A 22608-nucleotide genomic window follows, 5' to 3' on the forward strand; every position below is an offset into this window, starting at 1 on the left:
CACCACCATCGGGCAGCACACGCCCCCACAAACTATCCAGTGAGTATGAACTACCATCATCTGCAGATATATCTGTCAGGTGTGTACCCACCTTTAGGGTACTATAACCAGTGCATTGTTGTAGGTAAGGGTACTATGACCAGGACATTTAAGTATGTACGGGTACTGTTACCAGTGTGTTGTAGTATGTAAGGGTACTATAACCAGTGCATTATATTATGTAAGGGTACTATAACCACTGCATTGTAGCATGTAAGGTTACTGTGACCAGTACATTGTAGTATGTAAGGGTACTATAACCAGTGTATTATAGTAGGTAAGGTTACTGTGACCAGTGCATTGTTGTAGGTAAGGTTTACTATGAGCAGTATATTTTAGTTTGTAAGGGTGCTATGACCAGTGCATTGTAGTATGTACGGGTACTATAATCAGTGCATTGTAGCATGTAAGGTTACTGTGACCAGTGCATTGTTGTAGGTAAGGGTACTATGACCAGTACATTATAGTATTTAAGGGTACTGTGACCAGTGCATTGGAGTATGCATATGCGTGCGCAGGGGGGTTTCTGAGTACCCAGAAACCCCCCCTGCCAGCCAATCAGTTTCAATATGTGTAGTGCGGTCCGCACTACACAGTCATAAACACAACGGCTCCGGGTAGGACACTCGTACTATCCAGCGGCGGTGTGTTTGTTTTAGCAGCCAATGAGAGTCATACAGACTCTCATTGGCTGCTGCACTCATGGATGGAGCCGGGCTGGAGTTCACTCATGAGCTCCGCCTTTCGGTTCCCGCAGTGGGTGATGGCAGAGACGTCATGATGTCTCTCCCATAGTACTGAGTGGGAGGATGGTGAAGCAGACAGCGGCGGGCGCGGCGATTCAGGTAAGTGTGTTTACTGTGTTATATATGTAAGGGGCATTACTGGCCGGGGGCACTGCATCACTACTGGGAGCACGGCATAGGGGGGACCACTACTGGGGGCACTGTATAAGCGGCGATGCATGGGGGACCACTACTGGGGGCACTGTATAAGGGGCACTACGGGGGGGGCCTATATAAGAGGGACCACTACTGGGGGCACAGCATAGGGTGACCACTACTTGGGGCACTACATAGGGGGGCACTGCATAAGGAGCATTACTAGGGGCACTGTATATGGGGCACTACTGGGGACACTGTATAAGGGGCACTATTGTGGGGGGGTCTTTAATAAATCATATTGGCTGTATTTATTTGCCTGCTGCATTCATGTTTTTTAGTGATAGAGGTGTGTGTGTGTCTGTGTGTGTCTGTGTCAGTCAGTGTCTGTGTACCCCGATCATAGGCTGAATGGTATATTTTACTGTAGTGGTCCTAAATCCTGTGTAAGCTGTTTATATATATATATTTTTTTTTATTTTTTTTTATTTTTAAATTATTATTATTTTTTTTATTTGTGGATAGATGTTTTTTCATTGGTTCGGTAACCAAAGATATGGAAACCCCCCTTTCAAAATCCTGTGACCAGTGCATTGCATTGTTGTATTTAAGGGTACCTTCACCAGTGCATTGTAGTATGTAAGGGTACTATAACCAGGGATGCCGAGAGGGGAGAAGGCGGGTACTAATTATGGGCTTGCTGGAGGGGCCCGGTGTCCCCCCCTCCCCTCTCTCCTACCTCACAGCTGCCCAGCACGAGCAGTGGGAGACTGCTCGTGGCTGCTTAGCAGCAGCAGCAGTCTCTTATATATGCCTGTGGGGGGAGCGATCACATTGATCGCGGCCTCTCCTGGCTTTGTGCCAGGCCGAAGGGCTCACAGCGCTCCACCCTCCCCGATGCACAGCATGGGGTGTGGCCATGCCTCCCGCAATTAGGTCACGTCCACTCCACCCGGGCCCACCATGGCTGTCAGCGCCCCTGTCTATAAGCAGTGCATTGTAGTATGTAAGATTACTGTGACCAGTGTATTGTTGTAGGTTAGGGTACTGTAACCAGTGTATTGCAGTATGTAAAGGTACTATGGGCCTGATTCAGAGACGGACGCTATTTGCGCTCGCTTGTTCATAAAAAGGGGCCGGCTATTTAAATTGAGCGCTCGCTCTTTGTGTTCTGTTGACGCCTCTATGTCTGAGCGAGCGAACGAAACATGCGCTCGCTATTTTGTAAAGACGCCCCCTGGCCGCTCGCATCCTACGTCATCTCCGCTATTTATTTGATTAATCGAGTACATCGAAAGGCATCTGAACTGTTCGCAGTGCTTGTGGTAGGAATTTCCTACCGCAATCATGCGAACAGTTCAGGCTAAGAAACAACCAAGTGACATGGTCGATGACGCTGCTTTGTTAATTATGCACACCCTTAAAACGCCCGTTTTGACCGTTTGGCATGCCTGCGTTCGGATCTCCACTCCCCGTTTTCAAGCACCTTCCCCTGTTACCACCCACAAACGCCTCATCCTGTCACTCAACTTAGCAGGCACTCGCTATTTTGCGAGCGCTCGATTTCCGACCGCAATGACTGGTTGGCGCATGCGCATTATGACCCATACGCATGCGCAGATGTGCGAACATCGCTCGGAGCGAACGAGCGGCCGCTTATGAGCGGCTCTGAATCAGGCCCTATAACCAGTGCATTGTTTGTAATATATAAGGGTACTGTCACCAGTGCATTCTAGTCTAGGAGCCACGTCTGTAGCTGTATAAATGCAGCGATCACATACAAAATAATCATTCCCTCATATGACAGGGAAGAATTTAAAGTTTCAAACAAAGGGCCTCATTCAGAGATGTACAATATTCCGATTTATACTCAGTTTATTGAGAACTGGACATGCATCAAAATGCACATGCTCCAAGCCACCTCTGTGATCCTGCACGCATACCTTCAAGGATCACAGTGTGATTGACAGAAAGGCAATGGTTGGGGGAGGAACCAGAGGAGTGGTCGGCAAACACAGGCGGGTCGGTGCCTTTTTGGGGGCAGGTTGCAGCCCTGTGTAGGGGCTGCGAATGTGTATGCAGTTGTGGTACTGTTTGTGATGGCTCCAGTGGGCGTCTCAGTACTGTTTAGGGGGGTATTTAGGGGGACAAACAATCACTCCTCCACAGAATACATAATCGCAGCTGTGATTGCAACACCGTACATCTCTGAATCAGGCTCCGAGACATACTCTAAGTAACTAATACTTGCACAAAAATTAGCACCAAAGATCTTTGTTTAGCAATTGTCACAGTAAGGTTACTGTGACCAGTGCAGGTATTCCATCACTGGGAAGCAATGGAGCCATGACAACAGTTCTTCCCATTCAAAATTTCCTACATGAAAAATGTACTGTATAGACGCAATTGTAAAATGGGTCAACACCCAGCATGTCTGTGTCAATGGCAAAGTGCTCATGTTGCTTTGTCCTAGTAAAAACACAACATGGAGGAGGATGACAAACAACAGAAGTCCATGATGAGACTGTCGTAAAACAGAAGGAGGGTATCTGGGAAAAATAATAAGACAAAAGGAAATCAGTCTAGCTCATCTTCTTCACATGTGATAATACCATACTAGCTGACTTTCAAGGAGGGGGCAGCATATAGGCTAAGAGGGGGGAGTGGTGTGGCAGTAGGTGGTGCAAGGAAGCATGATAACACGACTGCCCTTGCTACACGATGACGCGATTCAGCATGAGCAGCGTCATCCGCCACCTGGTCCTTCCACTTCACTCGGATGGCCTCAGGGAGGCTTGCCCACTCTTTAAGGAGTCTGGGAAAGATTCGGGAGCCTCTGACAGGGGTTAAAGTGGGCCGGAATGTGGTGGAACTGTGTTCCATCAGTTGTATGTCATTCCGCCTCCACGTTACCCAGCCACAGCACTCGGAGACTGTAGCAGCTGTGACCACCAGTGTGGCTGCTGTTCCACCTGCCCAACCAGGAGTGGACCGGGAGGAAGAAGTCTAGCAGCAGCTCTTGTCCTGAGCTCTGCCTCCCATTGGTTATATGTGCGACGCAACATGACATCACGCTATGCGTACGCCGCACTCTGTGTGACTGTTTCTGTTCCTGAATAGAGCCACCCAAGCCTTGTGGAGCTGCCAGCGCATCACATGGCCAGTAGCAGGAGGAGGATGAAAGGAAGAGGAGCAGGTGGGCTGTTAAAAAAATAGGGTAAATTGGAGAGGGCTGGTCTTCAAGTGACACAGAAGGCTAGACGAGACACATGAGGCAAGAGAGTACACAAGAGGCTGCAAGGGACATAGGAGGCTGGAAAGAACACAGGAGGCTGGAGAGATTGAGGGAACACAGGAGGCTGGTGGTGACACAGGTAGCAGAAGGTTGGAGTGACATGTAGCAGGAGGCAGTGGAGAGACATGCGGAACAATGCTGGAAATAGAGGTGGCAGGAGGCTGGAAGGGACATGGGCACAAGGCTTGAGTGACAAAAGGGGAATGTGGCTGGAAAGACATGGGGTTGGAGAGGACATGAAGCAGGAAGTTGGAGTGACAGGGAGCAGGAGGGTGGTGTGACATGGGGCAAAAGACTGTAGAGACCTAGGGCACAAGGCTGGAAAGACAGGAAGCAGGAGGCTGGAGCTGACACAGGGGGAATTAGGCTTGAGTGATAAAAGGGACATTTTGCTGGAAAGACACAGGGCTGGATCAGACACAGGGGTACAAGATTAGAGTGACATGGAGCAAAAGGCTGGATTGACACAAGTGGAAGGAAGCTGGGGTGACAAAGTGGGCAGGAAACTGGAGTGACACAGGGATAGAGGCTGGAGAGACACTGGGGGCAGGAGGAGACACAGGGAGCACAAGACTAGAGTGACGCAGGAGGCTGGAGGGGACACAAACAGGCATCTGCCGGATCTTGTGATCTACATAAATAGTGAATACCGACTGAAAATACTGTCTGCCCAGGAAAGGATCAATTTCTTCATAGGTTCCCCGTTGCAGATAAACCACCATATAGGTAAGGTATATTTTTATTAAATACAAAAAACAGTTTAGATTAAAAAAAAATAAAATTAAGGGGAGCGCCAAAGGTACTTTTTGCCTTAGGCTCTCCTTGGTCTAGAACTGCCTTGACCACATTGCGTTGGAGCAGTGAACAGTCACTGAGCGCCAACAATTACAGGAATACAGAAAAGGAAGTTACCCTCTGACTGGGATTTGTGTAGTTAAGGGAGCCGGTTTTAATCATAACCTCCCAGCACACACTGATATGTTGTATTATTATTTTTCAGGAGAGGGGACTGCACAGTGATATATGAGGAGGGTATAATATAGCTCCCAGCAATATTGTTGTATGGTATTATTATATAGAGAAAAGGGGTCTGTAGTGATATATGAAGAGGAGATGGGAGCTCCTCATGTGCCTTTGATTTGTGGGTACAAGTCTTGTTTTGAGTGTTCTGTCCCAGCTTCCAGAAAGTTTTTTGAAATCCGCTTTGTCTCCTTATATCATTTAGTGATGTATGCTCTGATGGGCCTTACTATATGGTCATAGCCTAAATATAATGCCATCATATTTGTGCTTGATGCTCTGGGCCAGAACAGTGTGAGTGAAGGGATGGTGCAGAGAAGTGGGAGGAGGACGGGTATAGTCCTTTTACTAATATATATATATATTAGGGGTGAGCGGGTTCGGATTTCTGAAATCCGAACCCCCCCGAGCCCCCCCGATCCGAGTCCGATCCGAGTCAGGCTCGACTTTTCCCGCCTGACTCGGATTCTGAAATCGAGGCAAAACGTCATCTTCCCGCCTTCCGAGTCTCGCGGGTTTTGGATCCTATATAAGGTACCCGCGTCGGCGCCATTTTCTCACTCGGCTGTGGACAGTGAAGAGGGAGGGTGGGAGTTAGGGCTGGCTGGGCGGTGTAGTGTAGTGTAGTGTAGTGTAGTGCAGAGTAGTGTTGTGCTGTGCTGTGCTGTGCTGCGCTGTGCTGCTGTTGTCCACTACTTCAAAGTCCATAGGGGCTGGCTGTGTTGTGCTGTGCTGCTGTTGTTAATAGGGGCTGTGTCCACTACTTCAAAGTCCATAGGGGCTGGCTGGACTGTGTTGTGCAGTCAGTTGTCCATAGGGGCTGTGTCCACTCCAAAGTCCTGTGCAGTGTCCCAGTCCTAAAGGGGTGCTGTAGTGTTGTCCAGGGGGTGCTCTGTCCATCAGGGGTGCTCCCCCCAAGTGCTAAAAAAATAATATTTTTTTTGTGTTTGTGAATTGTGTGCGCAGTAGCCGCACGTGCATCAACAAAGTAGTGCCAAGCGTGCGCCTGTGTCATAAGTAAAGGGCCGGCTGGCTTGACCGTTAAAGGGTGCTGTAACCCCCAAAGTACACTCCAGTCCAAACCAAAAAAAAAAATATTTTCTGTGTTTGTGAATTGTGTGCGCAGTAGCCGCACGTGCATCAACAAAGTAGTGCCAAGCGTGCGCCTGTGTCATAAGTAAAGGGCCGGCTGGCTTGACCGTTAAAGGGTGCTGTAACCCCCAAAGTACACTCCAGTCCAAACCAGAAAAAAAATTATTTTCTGTGTTTGTGAATTGTGTGCACTGTGGCTGCACGTGCATCAACAAAGGAGCAGCGCCAAGCGTGCGCCTGTGTCCCATAAGTAAAGAGCCGGCTGGCTCATTTCTTAAAGGGTGGTGTAACCCACAAAGTGCACTACTCTCCAGCAAAAATAAAAAAATATTTTCTGTGTTTGTGTGCGCTCTAGCCGCACGTATATATCAATATAACATAAATGGAGGACCAAACTTTCTCCGATAAAAATAAAATAGGGAAAGATCAAGAACCACTTCCTCCTAGTGCTATTGCTGCTGCTGGGAGTTGTTCATCATCCCAGAGAGGAAGTAGGAACATCACTACTTTTACTAAACAATTGACCCTCCAACAGTCCCTAGCGATGAGGATGAAGTACGACAGCAGTCATCCTGAAGCAAAACGTATAACTGAGGCCTTGACTGCTATGTTGGTGTTAGACGTGCGTCCAGTATCCGCCATTAGTGCAGTGGGATTTAGACAATTGATGGAGGTAGTGTGTCCCCGGTTCCAAATCCCGTCTAGATTCCACCTGCATCCTCAAAGCAGCAGCGACAAGCGTGCGTCTGTCTGTTAAAGGGTGGTGACACCCTCAAAGTGTGCTACACAAACAATAAAAATATTGTTCTTTTTTTTCGGTCTTTGTGAAATGTGTGGGCTGTAGCCGCACCTGCATCCTTAAAGCAGCAGCGACAAGCGTGCGTCTGTCTGTTAAAGGGTGGTGACACCCTCAAAGTGTGCTACACAAACAATTAAAATATTGTTCTTTTTTTTCTGTCTTTGTGAATTGTGTGGGCTGTAGCCGCACTTGCATCCTCAAAGCAGCAGCGACAAGCGTGCGTCTGTCTGTTAAAGGGTGGTGTAACCCTCAAAGTGCTCCAAAAAATAAAAAACTATTTTTTTAATGTGCTTGTGACTTGTGTGCGATGTAGCCGCACGTGCATCAACATAGTAGCAGCGCCAAGCGTGCGCCTGTGTCATAAGTCAAGGGCTGGTTTGGACATCTGGTCCGGACTGAAGGACGTGCCAACAATTTCTGACAAGTCTACTGTCACTGCATATGATACTGTCCTCAAAGCAGCAGCGACAAGCGTGCGTCTGTCTGTTAAAGGGTGGTGACACCCTCAAAGTGTGCTACACAAACAATAAAAATATTCTTCTTTTTTCTGTCTTTGTGAATTGTGTGGGCTGTAGCCGCACTTGCATCCTCAAAGCAGCAGCAACAAGCGTGCGTCTGTCTGTTAAAGGGTGGTGTAACTCTCAAAGTGCTCCAAAAAATAAAAAACTATTTTTTGAATGTGTTTGTGACTTGTGTGCGATGTAGCCGCACTTGCATCCTCAAAGCAGCAGCGACAAGCGTGCGTCTGTCTGTTAAAGGGTGGTGTAACTCTCAAAGTCCTCCAAAAAATAAAAAACTATTTTTTTAATGTGTTTGTGACTTGTGTGCGATGTAGCCGCACTTGCATCCTCAAAGCAGCAGCGACAAGCGTGCGTCTGTCTGTTAAAGGGTGGTGACACCCTCAAAGTGTGCTACACAAACAATAAAAATATTCTTCTTTTTTCTGTCTTTGTGAATTGTGTGGGCTGTAGCCGCACCTGCATCCTTAAAGCAGCAGCGACAAGCGTGCGTCTGTCTGTTAAAGGGTGGTGACACCCTCAAAGTGTGCTACACAAACAATTAAAATATTGTTCTTTTTTTTCGGTCTTTGTGAAATGTGTGGGCTGTAGCCGCACCTGCATCCTTAAAGCAGCAGCGACAAGCGTGCGTCTGTCTGTTAAAGGGTGGTGACACCCTCAAAGTGTGCTACACAAACAATAAAAATATTCTTCTTCTTTTTTCTGTCTTTGTGAATTGTGTGGGATGTAGCCGCACTTGCATCCTCAAAGCAGCAGCGACAAGCGTGCGTCTGTCTGTTAAAGGGTGGTGTAACCCTCAAAGTGCGCTCCACAAACAATAAAAATATTCTTTTTTTTTTCTGTCTTTGTGAATTGTGTGGGCTGTAGCCGCACTTGCATCCTCAAAGCAGCAGCGACAAGCGTGCGTCTGTCTGTTAAAGGATTACATCGGTGACAGCATCCAAGTAGGCATGTCAGACAGTCCGTACCTGTACTGGCAGGAAAAAGAAGCAATTTGGAGGTCCCTGTACAAACTGGCTCTATTTTACCTGAGTTGCCCCCCCTCCAGTGTGTACTCTGAAAGAGTGTTTAGTGCAGCCGGGAACCTTGTCAGCGAAAGGTGTAGGAGGTTGCTTCCCCAAAATGTGGAGAAGATGATGTTCATAAAATGAATGATCAACTCTTCCAGGGAGACCAGCCTCCAGAACGTACAGAGGGACCTGTGGTTCCAGCGGGGATGAATTAATACTCTGTGAGGATGAGGATGTACACACTGAAGAGGGTGAGGAATCGGTGGATGAGGAGGATGAGGATGACATCTTGCCTCCGTAGAGCCAGTTTGTGCAGGGACAGATTAATTGGCAGCTTGTTTTGTGGGGGCACAAACGAACCAATCATTTCAGCCACAGTCGTGTGGCAGACCCTGGTGCTGAAATGATTGGTTTGTTAAAGTGTGCATGTCCTGTTTATACAACATAAGGGTGGGTGGGAGGGCCCAAGGACAATTCCATCTTGCACCTCTTTTTTTTCTTTGCATTATGTACAGTTTGGGGCCTAGTTTTTCAAACTGCCATCCTGTCTGCCACTGCAGTTTCACGCCTAGATGGGTCACGTGTTTGTGCCGCCCACTCGTGTCGCTTAGCATAGTCATCCAGCTACCTCGGTGCAACCTTTTGGACATAAAAGCTCTATTGTGAGGTGTGAGGTGTTCAGAATAGACAGGAAATGAGTGGAAATTAAGGTTATAGAGGTTAATAATAGCATAGGAGCAGAAAAACCTACAAATTCTGTGATTTTAGCTGTTTTTATGCTTTTTTTCAAAAAAATACAGATCCAAAACACAAAACCCAGAACCCAAAACACGGAAGGGTGGTTTTGGCAAAACCAATCCAGATCCAAAACACGAAGAAAGATCAAGATCCAAAACCAAAACACAAAACACGAAAAGTGGCCGGTGCACACCCCTAATATATATATATATATATATATACATATATATATATATTATATAAGAAGGGGAGGGGCTAGGATGTGGCACCCCCAAGGGAGGGGGGTGAGTTCCACCACCTCTCTAGGACCACTTTAAGCACTGCTCCTGGACATTGCGGGAGAGTACGTAGGCAGGTATGGATAATATACTCCATTTGGAATAGATCTTATATAATTCCCTTGAGAGGGTGAGTAGATGTTACCAGAAGTGGTATAGCAAATGTTATTTGGCACTATAATAACATTTTAAAGAGGTCCCGTGCACCTCCGTTACACTCAATTCTGCTTCTTTACTAACATCAGCAGTCAGGGCCATATTAAGTGCCACATAGGCCTGGGGACCGGCACTCATGAAAGTTATAAAGGGCCTATTGTGAGAAGTGGAAGGGTGAGGCTATTGTTGCATGGATGTGGCCAGTGTTGTGTGGGTGTGGTTAGTGCTGTGTGGCAAGGCTAGTTCACAGTATATGCTCTGCTGTTCCCCAATTCATATAATATGCCACAATCTGCCCCCAAGGCTGGATTAAGCTTTCAGGGGCCTGGGGCAATTAAAACAGGGGGCATTCTCCATACCTCTGGCCTTCCCTCTCTGGTGAGCAGCACCTTGATCCGATGGTGGCACAGTGAATGGATGAGGTGGGATGTCTCGCATTCGCAGTTGGTGCATGTTGGAGGTTGCACCTCCATGGAGAGTCACTGGACCCTAGTGCCCAGCTGCTGCTGCAGCATTGTACTCCAGCCGAGGATGGTGGGGGCCTTGAGAGAGTGGGGCCCAAGGCACCATGTTCCCTGCCGCCTCTTAATTTGTCTGTGTGCCCCCTATTCATATGCCACACTGTGCCCCCAATTCATATGGCACTCTGTGCCCATAATTCATATAGTATTCCATGCTGTGCCCTCAGTTCACATTATATGCCACTCTGTCCCCACAGTTGTCTAATATGCCACACTGTGCCCACAGTCACAGTGACCACCATATAATGCAGAGAGTATAAATGGATGACATACTGTATAATACAGAAAGCATCAGTGACTGTCATATAATACATAGAACATCAGTGGATGACATATAATATAGAAAACATCAGTGACCAACATATAATACAGAGTATTTTTGATCACCTCACAATATAATATCCTCATAAATAATTAACCCTTCCTCAAAAATGATAAACTTAACCCTCTTTACAATAATTACCTACATCAGGGGTATTCAACATGTGGCCTTCCAGTGGCTGTGGGACTACACATCCCAGCATGCCTTGTCACAGTTTTGCTATTAGGGCATGCTAAAACTGTGGCATGGCATGTTGGGATGCGTAGCTCCACAGCAGCTGGAGGGCGACACGTTGAATTCCCCTGATGTACATAATTCCTATTATTAATTTGCCACAACAACAACAAATAATTCCATTTATGTACATTAACCCCCTAAATACCTGGCACAGTGTCATAAAAAATCCTTCATTTTAATCACCCTCATCATAGCAGTAATGTCTTACCCCATTATTTTTACTATAACTACCATAATCTATACTAACCCCCACTCACACTTGCCTACCCTCGAGGTTCAGCCAGGAGCCTCCCGATAATTGGGTGCCTACCAGCCAAGGCGATCCGTCCACCTTCCCCCACAGTTACAGTATAAATCCCGGTAGTTTGACGCATTTCGCGCTGAAGCACGTCATCAAGGCCCCGCCCCCTGCTTCACAATGCCATTAATATCGGCATTGTGACGAGGGGACGGGGCCACACCTCCATGCCCTGCCCCAATGATGCACCACCTGCTGGGCCACACCTCCTCTTACAGCAATACGCCTCCCCCGCTGTGAAAGCCCAACAGTTTGCTCCCGAAAGGAGGGAGCTAAATGTTGGCAAGCATGCCCTCACTCCCTATACTAAACCTCCAACCAACCCATTTTTGAAAGGACAGTCCCTCTCTTGGGCACTATCCCACTGCCCCACCCTCAGAACTCAAAGTTGGAGCAGCGGTGAACGGATGATCTGTGCATTGAAGAGGGACTGGGGAAAGCCCAGCAGCTAGGGAAGCACCGGGCATGCCACCTGCATGACAAAATCCATGCCCACAATGTCCCAATCACAACCTCTCCAGTGTATGGAGGTATGCTATACCCTAAATACTTGTTTGTGATCTCATCTGTTGCAGCCATACAGCATTCAAGAAGTACCAAGCAGCTATCTGTCAGACAGATTCTTCCAAGGCTGCTGCTCTCAGTGAGGAAGAGGAGGAGGGTCCATGCAGAGACAGACAAGGGAGACAGGGGCCATACAGATGAAATGTTGAAAGAAATACACACACACCTTACATGTATAACAAGTATAAGTTTAATACATACATACATACATACACACTCACACATACTCACCTACAGTATATTACCTCCCCTTTGTCCAGTAGGCATCCTTTACAGGTGAACTACTGGTCCCAGTGGGCCCTTAATGCCTCGCATGCTGGTACTTGTGGTTCTCCAAGTACCAGTATGCGGGGGAGGCTTGCTGGTACCTGCAGTTCTACTGTAAAGACAATGTTTATTTTGATCTATTTTTACACATCACTGACACAATCAACCCGCCACCCACCGCCCAGGGGTGGCGGGGATAGCCCCGGGCTATCAGCCTAGGCTATGGGTGTCCTGGAGAGGGAGACCCCTTTTTTTGAAGAGGTCTCCAACTCCCCAGGGATCCCTGGCCTGGACTGAATAACGGTCATGGCTGATGCTGCGGCTGGGGGGCCCGGTGATAGGGTTCCCCTGGCTGTGGCATCAGTCCCCCATTAGAAAGGGTCCAGGGCTGGTTCTGTGGTTTACAGGGAGACCCTACGCAAATTTTTCCCTGTAAATCCAGAGCCAGCCCTGCTTCCCATAGCCCAGTGCTGGTTGTACTGAGTAAAGGGAGACCCTACGTCATTTTTTCCCTGTACTTAGTCAACCAGAACTGGGTTTCAGCAGTCCGGGGCTGGTTCTGATTTGGGGGGGGGACCTCACGTCATTTTTTAAAAACTTTCAACTCTTTCTTTACTTTGTACAGCCAGATACATGCAGGCTGCAGGCATCTCACTAATGTATGCATGTATCTGTGTCAATCCGACCTGCTCGAAAGCATGAAGCAGGTCTATTCTATTGGGGATTTGAAGTTCGGTTTGAAGTGCGATTTTGAGGTCGATTTCAAATCGAATGATAGTAAATAAGGGTTTTGTGTTTTGGGCTATGTAAAAGTACCAATGTTTTTCCCATGCTCGATATGAGGCTAATTTGACTCAAAATTCGATTTGAAGTCCGATTTTACATTCGATTTGGCCTTTAGTAAATACCAAAAGCAAAATCGAATACAAATCGAATGAGAATCGCACCTCAAATCACTCATAATGCCAAATCGACCTTTAGTAAATTTACCCCCTGGTGTTCCAGGAGACAGAGGAGAAAGGGAGGGAGTAACAAGGGGAGATAGAGATGAGGTTGGCACTGCCTACTGCCAAATTAGTGAGTTATTATAATTCAGTGTCACTCTACGCCCTGTTGTTTCATAGTTTCTGACCAAGCTCTCCTATTTGGAACTCACTCTTTGGTTTTCCCTTAGTGCTGCCTATTGAGCTGTTTCTTGACCACGACCAGCTTTGATAATGTTACTCGTCTCCGATGCTGTGTACCAGACCATGGCTTCCTCTGACACATACTTGCTGCAACCTTGATGCATAAGCTGCCGATGCAGAGATGTGTATGGCTTAGCATATGGGGAGAAATACACTCATTTTGTGCCCACTTCTTTTGCATCAGCCCCAATGTGTAAAGATGATAAAAGTATCCATTTGCTTTACTTATTGTGTAATAAAGCTCTAACTGCTGATCAGTGGCTCTTGCTGAAAAGATTTATGGCAGGAAAAGCCTTACAGATAAGGTGTTTGTTTATTTTCAGTTATACATTTCTAGCAAGATAAATGAACCTAGTAACATGTATTAAACTATGTGGTTAATAAATATCATCAATTAAATATGTTAAATAGAAAATATAATAGGGACTACAAGAATAGGCATGCTATAGTTTGTATGAATACAAACAGTTAAAGTATAAAATGCCAAATTTTTCTGTTGAAATTGATGGCTTGTAGCTGTTACGTTCTCTGATATCTGCAAGGGAACCACAGAATGCACATTAGTCTGCTCCATCTGTTTTCACTTCAATTACTGTCTCATGCCTATGATTATCACTGGCTTACACAATATCAGTTTCTATTTTAAAATCCATAATATCAAGAAACGCTATAAATGTTTGTACAGAGCACTATCTTTCTGATTATTTTATGATCTATGGCTGGCTAATCAACTGGTGGCCTACTAGCAGGGCCGTAACACAGGGCACCGCAGGGCAGGGGGCGCTGTTTGGGCCTGTCAATTTTCTGTTTGTTATTCTCACTTGTAGCTTTCTCTTCTTTTATCCCCAGCATCTCCTGGCCTCCCCTATCTCTTCCATGGCCCTTCCCCATGACGCCATGGCCCTTTTTTGGATGTTATCTCCCTATTTAAAAAATAAGGGGGAGGGGGGGGGGCACTGAATGCTCTTTCTGGCACAGGGCACCAAAAAGTCTAGTTACAGCTCTGCCTACTAGCCAGATGTGGCCCTCCAAGGTATTTTCAGTGGCAGAATATCCCGAAACAACTCTAGAAACTGTATTACCATAATTTTTTAAAAATAGCATGTGGATTGTGAGCATAGGGCCTGATTCAGAGATGGACAGAATTGCAGAGCCGCACACAAGCCGCTGTTCAATTCCATCCATCTCAGATGCAAATGCAGCAAGAGGTGTCAGACACCTTCTTGGTGCATCTGTGTGATCCCACCGCTGCGACTGAGGTAGCAGCCAGGGTTCACCAATGGAACAGGTCGCAATTGTTGTCTCTTTGGCCAGGCTGCAGTAGCTAAAGCTTACCGCATCCTGATCTGGTCCTGTCGGCTTGTGGCCTCGGCACTCCCACAAAACGGGGGTGACCCCCTCCTGTTTCTGAGAATGCAGGCCGTCCCCACCCCTGCACTGCCTTCCAAATGCTTCTGCCTGTCAATCAGGCAGCGGCTTAGGGGAACTCCGTGCATTATCTCAGGATCCACCCTGCACATGCAAAGAACGGGTCCTATGCACAAGCAAAATAGGACACATCGGAGATGTATGCTAACCATCGGGTTAGCGTACATCTATGGGTCCCCCCCCAAACATTTCAAAGGAGAGGCGGCAGCAGACTGTCAGGGCTGTGCAGCTTTATAGTAATAGGCAGCACAGCCCCTGCACCGCCTGGAGGAGGAGGTGTAATGTGCGATCTTTAAAACACTGCACATTACAGTTCCTCCTCCGTTCGGTGCAGGGGCTGTGTTTCAGCCTATTACTATAAAGCACAGCCCCCGACAGTCCATGGCTGCCGCTTAGGTAAGAGGGGGGGAGGGGGCGACACCGGAACTATTTTATGTTGCCCCCCAACATAAAATCGTTCTGACGCCCCTGCGTACATCTCTGAATCAGGCCCATATACCTGTAGCGTGTATGTGGCCTTCTATAAATACATGAATACAATGGCCAGCAATTTCAGTTTCTGATTCAGCTCTGGATTCAAGTTCTTGCGAGAGTAGAAAAAAACTGAGATTTACATCTTGTTACAGAGATTTTCTTAACCACTTACCTGGCACGGCCGCATCCCATGGGTTGTCACCGCAGCCAGCCTAATTCAGAGATGTACCTGACTGACATGCTGCAGCATTTGGGGGGCAAAGTGGGGGCGTTCCTGGGCAGCGCTCCTGGAAACAAGGGCGCGTTGATCCTGTTTTTGTGTGAGGGATCAGGTCAGGGTCTGTGACGCACATTTCCTGGCCTCACAAGCTGCCAGGACCTGGTCAGGCTGCGGTAAGCGATAATTGCAATAGTGATCCCAGGTTGCAACCTCGGTCGTAGAGCTGGGATCGCAGATGCAGAAAGTTGGTGTCTGTTTCCTACAGATACCTCCTGCTGCATTCACATCTTAGATGGACGGAATTGCCCAGCCTATTGTATGCAGCTCATCTCTGAATCTTGCCCACAGTCCCTTCACATGCGACCATGCCATTCTGATGCATCCCCGATCTGTTATGGAGGAAATCCATTCTGCAATTGTGCATAACAGGCCTCCCCCTCCTGTTCCAGACCCCCATCATTTCCACCGGGGATCTTTTGCTGCTGGGGGATCTATAGACATTGGGGGTTGAGAAGTAATTTTACAATGGTGGCCTATGGACATTGGGGGGGAGAGAGACACCCTTGGCATATATATATATATATATATATATATATATATATATCAATACAAAAAATACCAGAGGGCGCAACACCATCCAAAATAATTTCCAAAAACCTAAATTGATTAAAATCCAACTGTATGGATAGGAAGTTCAGTCCATAATATACATAATTTTTCTATAGAGTGACAATCTTGTAGCCTTCACTTCTCCAAGGAAGCCACTGGAATCGTAATTTCTCTAAAACAAAGGACCTCATTCAGAGCCGCTCGCAAAATGCGAGCGCTCTCTCTGAATGAGGGCGACCGCATCTAAAAAATGATTCGGCCTCCAAGCTGCTCACTTACCACCCACAGCCTTAACGAACGGCCAGGATGATGGTCACGATGGTCAAGACCATCGCGACCATCGGGGCTTGCGACGAGACCCTTATGGCAGGGTCTCGTCTGCCGCAAACCCCAGAGAGCTTTCAGCTCTAATAGAGCTGGAAGCTCTCCCACTGACATCACTGGTGTTGTCAGTGAGGCCACCCACAAACGGCAGGCATTCGCTTGGGAACGATCAGCCGCCCCTTTTGTAGTGAGCCACGGAGCGAGAGAATATCTCTCTCGCCCCGGGGCTTGCGCACGCGCAGTGAGCCACTGCGCGTGCACACAGCCAAACATCCACCCGCTTGCGAGCGCTCAGGCACTTGCGAGCGGGTCTGAATGAGACCCAAAATCCTTCACCAAAAAGACACCCAAATATGGCCAATTGGCCAAACATTAGTTGGTATCCAAAATTCTTATAACAAGAAATTTTTACAAAAAAATTCTTAATACAAAATATAAAAATTTGCTTACAGTGGTTACATGATAATCAGACAACCTGTGTCATAACTAGGAGAATGTATTATCGTCTAAAAGTAGTTTGAGCTTAATGGTAGATCTTTAGGATTTAATGGATGACACCATCAAAACCAATACCCAATGCGTTTTGTCCGTTAGGACTTCTTCAGGGGTGAATATCTTAAAACCCAGATTCTGAGTATATGCCAATCAAGGGAGATTCAGATCGAATTTCAGATGGATAATTCCCAGGAAAAATGTCCTATGAATCTTAAATAATGCTGAATCACAAATGCAGATGATTCTGCAGAGAATTTATTGGATCTAAAAATGTTAATCAGAAGAAATTGGATCTCCCACTGTGTGAGACTGTTGTCTGTTTCCAACTGCAATGTCATTCCGTGAGGTACTGCATTAAGATATAGCGCAAGAGAGGGGCATAATTTTTTGTTGATATATATATATATATATATATATATTGTGACACAGTCAGGATAGGGGTCCCTCCCTCTTTACATACACAGCAGCCATAGAAACAGGATACAAACCTGGGGTTCTCGTACATACTGGCCGGTGCCAGTCTTTATTGTGCCAAATGAATATAAACATAAAGAAAACATAAACATAAGTCCTAGCCCACCTGGGCACTAGCTACACAGCTGATTCCCTCTCTATAATAATGGTAGGGCCTATTGCCCTCACTATCAACAAAACACGTGCACAGTACTTACAAGGAAAGTAACCAAGTGTCTCTGAACAGGCTAATCTGCCTGCTCTCCCAGGTGTGAGATGCTCAGCCACAAACAAACCCAGCTTATATTAGCCATTTCCAGCTGCAAGCCCTAATGAGCCTGTTACCAGGCTGAAAGGTCCAAAACCTGGAGTGGCCTGTGGATGGAGCCCTCCCTCTCCTCACATCCACACCCCCAGGACCCAACCGGCTTTTTTCTAAAGCCAACATTTCTAGTCTGTTTTTCCCAAACAGACTTCTCCTGGGGGTTTCAGAACACATATGACAGGAACCTATGACATACATAGAAGCCATTCCACACTTCTCCAGTGCTTCTATCACATATCCCCCCCTTTGTTTCGACCTGTGGGGCAGAACAACTGCAGCACGCAAACAATGGACACGTGACAAAGCATCTGCATTGGCCAGCTGGCTTCCTGGTGTGAGGTTCTGGTTTTGTTGTGAGCCCGGGGTGGTGATAGGAGCAGACACTGAACAGGTGGAACTTTTAATGAGTGGTTTGGTAGACATGAATATGACAAAAAACTAAAGTCCAGATATAGCACAAAGTGCACTTGGGAGCAGTGGTGAAGAAATGGGAGAAAGTCCAGTTAGTGACCGGCAATGGAAAATGTCCAGGTAGTGACTGATAATAGAAAATGTCCAGGTAGTGGCAGACAATGGGAACAGTCCAGGTAATGACTGGTTAATAGAGAAAATCATGTGTAGTGGTTGAAATGAAGAATGCAGGCTGAGCAAGAATCATCCAGCTGAGTGTCAGTATAGGCAAGGTGCAGGGTGAACAGCAGACAGGTACTCAGGCAAGGGGAAGGTAATTTTAAGGATGCAGGGTAGTCCAGCGGGGTTGGAGCAGACAAGCAGGCAGGCAGGTAGCATTTCACAGGAACAGGTGGTGAGCACAGGGAACTCTCTCTCAGCTATGCTGAGAAACATGTTGCGCTGGCAATGAAGTGAGGCTCTGAACCTCCCTAAATACCAAGTGCTGTGCCGTGACTGGTCAGAGAGAGCATGTGACAAACCAGGATTGGGCGATTAGATCACGTGACCGGAGGCAAGATGGCAGAACCCATACCAGAGCAGAACAGAAGCACCACCAGGCCTCACCAGCCTAAAGTGACAACATGCCCACACAGAACCACGCACAGCCAATGCCCCTCACCAAACACCAGTGCCCCTGCCAGACGCCCCCCGCCATAGTGACCTCACAGGTAATACCCGTCGACCACCATGCCGAGAAACTCTGGTCATGACACCTGGCCTGTGTTCTACCATAAATGTAAAGGTTTGTAATGCCAAGAACCATCTCATTATTCTCGCATTACTGTCATTGTTTTCTGACATTCACTTCAGAGGGGAATGGTCAGTGATCAATCTAAACTTTCATCCCACCAAGTAGTACCTGAGAGTCTCTAACACCCACTTTATTGCCAATGCTTCTTTCTCGACCATAGCATAGTTTCATTCATGCACATTTAATTTACAGCTTAAGAAGAAAATTGGGTGTTCTTCACCCTCTTTGCTTTGGGACAGGACCGCTCCAATGCCTACATCTGACGCTTCAGTTTGTACAACAAACTCTCTGTCAAAATCAGGGGTCATCAGAACTGGTTGGGTACATAACGCTATTTTTAACTCCTGGAAAGCCTTCTCTACTTCAGGACCCCATTCCACCATGACTTTCTGTTTGCCTTTGGTAAGGTCAGTCAGTGGGACTGCAATGGTGGCAAATTTGGGTATAAACCTCCTATAATACCCAGTGATACCTAAGAAGGCTCTCACCTGCTTTTTATTCAGGGGTCGTGGACAGATTTGGATTGCCTCAATCTTATTGAGCTGTGGCTTTATCAAACCTCTGCCAATGGTGTATCCAAGATATTTTACTTCTTCGATCCCCAGACAACACTTTTTTGGATTGGCTGTCAAACCTGCCTTATAGATGGAGTCCAACACTACTTGTACTCTGGGCAAGTGAGACTGCCAATCAGGACTATGAATGACCACATCATCCAGATAAGCAGCAGCATGCTGTCTATGGGGCCTTAGAATCCCATCCATCATTCTTTGAAAGGTAGCAGGTGCCCCATGTAGCCCAAAGGGCAACATTTTGTATTGAAACAACCCCTCTGGTGCAGAAAAAGCTGTGTTTTCTTTGGCGTTCTCAGTTAACGGCACATGCCAATACCCTTTGCTTAAGTCAAAAGTAGTTAAATATCTGACTGTCCCCAGCCTTTCAAACTTTGAGACACTGTTCAATTTCTGGAAGTCATTGCAGAATCGCACACTCCCATTGAGTTTTGGAATGAGCACAATGGGACTTGACCACTCACTATGCGATTCTTCAATTACACCCAACTCTAACATTTTTTTATTTCCTTCGACACTGATTTTCTTTGGGCTTCTGGTAACCTATAGGGTTTTAGGTTAACCTTAACCCCTGGGTCAGTGATTATGTCATGTTTGATGACCGTGGTTTTCCCTGGTAGGTCAGAAAACAGCACCCTATTTCGGATCAGAAATTCCTTAACTTCCTGCTATTGACTGGCTGACAGGGTTTTTGCTACTGTCACTTCGGGTACCATTGGCCCTGGGTTTACTGGAGGGGCTCGGATGGCTGACCGTGCTGCTCTATCTTTCCAGGGTTTTATAAGATTTACATGGTATATCTGTTCTGGCTTTCTTTTCCCCGGCTGGAAAACTTTATAATTGACCTACCCCACTTTTTCTAAGATTTCAAATGGTCCTTGCCATTTAGCCAGAAGTTTACTTTCTACTGTGGGAACTTACACCAACACTCTGTCCCCAGGAGCAAAGTTGCGTAAGTGAGCATTGCGATTGTATATCCTCTGCTTTGCCTGTTGGGCCTGTTCCAAGCGCTCTCTTACTATCGGCACCACAGCAGCAATTCTTTCTTGCATTTGAGAAACATGATCAATAACTTTTATGCAGACTGGACTGCCCCTCCCATGTCTCTTTGGCAATGTCAAGTAACCCCCTTGGATGTCTCCCGTACAACAAAACCAAAGGGGAAAACCCTGTGGAGGATTGGGGAACCTCTCTTATGGCCAACAGCAAATAAGGTAACAAGTAATCTCAATCTCTACAATCTTTGTCAACTACTTTCCTTAGCATGTGTTTTAAAGTTTTATTAAACCTCTCCACTAACCCATCGGTCTGGGGATGGTACACAGAGGTTCTTAATTGGTTAATTTTAAACAGGCGGCATAACTTCATGATTTTTGACATAAATGGGGTACCTTGGTCAGTCAGGATCTCCTTAGGTACTCCCAGCCTGCTAAAGATATTGACTAATTCTCTAGAAATGGTCTTGGTTGATGTATTGCGTAATGGTATCGCTTCCGGGTACCTGGTAGCGTAATCCATTATCACCAGAATATATTGATGGCCACGTCACATTTCATTAATATCCCAACCAAATCCATAGCTATTCTTTCAAATGGTACCTCAATAATGGGTAACGGAACCAGGGGTCTTTTGAAATGTGGCCTTGGAGCATGATACTGACATTCAGGGCAGGATGCAGGATGCACAGTAGTCAGATACCTCTTTATGGACCCTGGGCCAAAAAAACCTCTGCACAATTCACTCAGTAGTTTTCTCTACCCCTAGGTGGCCTGCTATTATATGACCATGGGCCAGATCTAATACTGTTCTTCTATATGCCCCCTTCTTAGTCACCTGACAAAACAAATCTTGACATACTGCCATGTGAGGATATGACAAAGGACTATCGGGGTCTATGGGTGTACCATTAATCACCTTGACATTCTCCCTGGCTTTTACCAGAGTAGGGTCATTCAACTGCTCCACGGCAAAGACCTATCTCCTGACCTCAAGATAAGGCAGGCGGTCCACAGGCTCAATAACACTACCCACCTCAGTGGGAGGCACACCACTTGGCGTGCCACCATCACGCTCCGTATTCTCTAGCTCGCCAATCATACTAGAAAAAGGGAACATCTCTGACTCTGCTACTACGTCAGTAACCCTCTCAAACGAGTCAGGGTGATTTACCTCTGTGCAAAATCGGCTTTCCCACAACTTCCAGAAGTGAGCAAAGTCTCTCCCCAATATTGCATCATACATTAAGCCCTGTACCAAACCCACAGAGACTATCGTGGAACCACATGGTGTTTCTATGTTCACTTCAGCAGTAACATAATACCGGGTATCCCCATGTATGCAGGTCACACCAACAGTTTTCCCCTTATGCTTCAAGGGGTTCACTAGTTCAGCTTTCATAAGTGTAACCAGGCTACCAGAATCTAACAGAGCCTCTACTCGGTTGCCTTCTACAGTGAGTATACACGTGTGCTTATCTGTCTCAACCTGCCGGTCAGCAGTACAGGCTGGTTGTGCAAAGAAAGACATCCTGTGGTTGACATGAGCAGTATCACATTGCATAGGTTCAGAGGTAAGTGAACAATTAGCCGCAATATGGCCAAAACCACCACATCAGAAACATTGAATTACATTAACATCTAGTCTTTTACGGGTAGGAACATTCCTGGCCTGGCTGGCCCATCTCCAGGTTCCACACCCCCAGTCTTGAGTACATTCCACCACCCAGCACCCTTTTCCCCTGGAACAGTCTTACCAGTGTCAATGGGAGTTCGCCGATGCACCATCGGGGCTTGGTGGGGCACACTCATCAGCTCCTCAGCCGCCACGTACCTCTCCACCAGTTCAACTAACTGGCCTGTGGACTTAAGGTCTGCATGGCGCACCCACTTGCGTAGAGTTGCAGGTAGCGATCGCAGATACCGGTCCATCACGACTCTTTCCACGATGTGTGGTCCTGTCAGCGTCTTGGACTGTAGGCATTTTGTGGTTAGATGCACGATGTCATGCATCTGTGAGCGCAGAGGCTTTTCCATTTGGAACACCCAGCGGTGGACTTATTGGGCACGAACAAATGAGGTGACTCCCAAGTGAGTTAGTTTTTCATAGTCCTTTGCATCAGCCAGGCACAAATCATAGTAGGCCTTTTGTGGTTCTCCAGACAGGAAGGGTGCCACAAGACTTGCCCACTGTTCCTTGGGCCAACTCTCCCTTTCTGCGGTTCTCTCAAATGCCGTGAGATACGCCTCCACATCATCACTTGAAGTCATCTTCTGTAAAAAATGA

Source organism: Taudactylus pleione, unplaced genomic scaffold, assembly GCF_031769625.1.
Source record: "Taudactylus pleione unplaced genomic scaffold, aTauple2 ptg000077l, whole genome shotgun sequence".
Lineage (NCBI taxonomy): Eukaryota > Metazoa > Chordata > Amphibia > Anura > Myobatrachidae > Taudactylus > Taudactylus pleione.